Source organism: Penaeus monodon, chromosome 28, assembly GCF_015228065.2.
Source record: "Penaeus monodon isolate SGIC_2016 chromosome 28, NSTDA_Pmon_1, whole genome shotgun sequence".
Lineage (NCBI taxonomy): Eukaryota > Metazoa > Arthropoda > Malacostraca > Decapoda > Penaeidae > Penaeus > Penaeus monodon.
Window position 1 is genome coordinate 26,058,915 of NC_051413.1, and position 1,282 is coordinate 26,060,196.

Consider the following 1,282-nt stretch of genomic DNA (forward strand, 5'->3'; position numbering starts at 1 on the left):
AAAGTACATTCAGTCCTGCCCAACATGTCAAAGCGGGAAGACGATCCCAACGCGGGCGTTCCTCGGCAGCCAACCCCCTCGCGACGGAGCTGTTGAACGATTTCGGTTGACTGATTTACCTGCCCGGTTGGAGTAATGGCGAAAGGTAGTAATAACTTCGTAGATGAGTTAAAAGCGGTTCATACAGTTGGACCCATGAAGTAAGGGTGCGCACACAGTCGCCCGACCCCTTTAAATTTTACACTTTATAAAGGCCCCCCCCCTTTTCGGGCCCCCGCCAAAACTATTATCAGATAAGGGGGGCGAATTTTCAACGAGTACTTCAGAGAAATCGTGAATTGCTCGGAAAGAAAACGCGATATACCACCCCATACAACCCGCTTCTAAGGGCTAGCGAGCATGCAAAACCCCGTGATCAAAGACTGTTTAGCAGTTTTGCGAAGAAACGCCTGTACTTTGGGAAAACCCGACTAGAGTAGTGGATTTGCCCCAACACCGCTTTCCTAGATCTGTAAACAACCAGCCCCTGTATCTTTAACGGGACCGACCTTTCCGCGGCTCACAAAACCCCACACGAAGATGGCGAATCGGGAGCTCAATGGACTTTTTAGCTGCTGCGAGCCCCGGTCAGGGGAAAAGCAGAATGTTAGAGAAGAAAATATGGAGGGAGAGATCGAAGGCGAAGGCTATTCCAGAACTCAAGGGATTTTCGTTTTTTCGTAAAAGTCCTCCAGGTCGGGGAGTGCAGGCTTGTCATCTAGATGGATTTTTTGAATTATAAAAAAAGTTGGAACGTTCATATATCGTGAGAGACATAAGAAAAATACCGGGGCATAAGTTCATAGGAATCAAATGACCATTTAAGATAGATAATGAAATTAAGAGTCCTTTTGCCCCAAGGCTTGTCCAACCCCGGGAAAAAAATGGTTTTATTCGGTGATATTGATCCCGATAAAATCGAGTTTTTGCTGAGGTTTTGTAAGATCCTCAAATGCGTGTTCAAAACAGCTAGTTGAATTTATTAAAACTGCCACGATGAAATTTTGTTTGCAAGATTTCAATTGTATGTCAAAGTAAGTGCTTTGCTCGTATATATTGTATTAGTATGGTATTTGTCTTGTATATATTTTATTAGTATGTGATTTTTCTTGTATATATTGTATTAGTTGTGTATTTGTCTTGTATATATTGATTAGTATGTGTATTGTCTTGTAATATTTTATTAGTATGGTTTTTTGTCTTGTATATATTTTATTAGTATGTTTTTGTCTTGTATATGTTT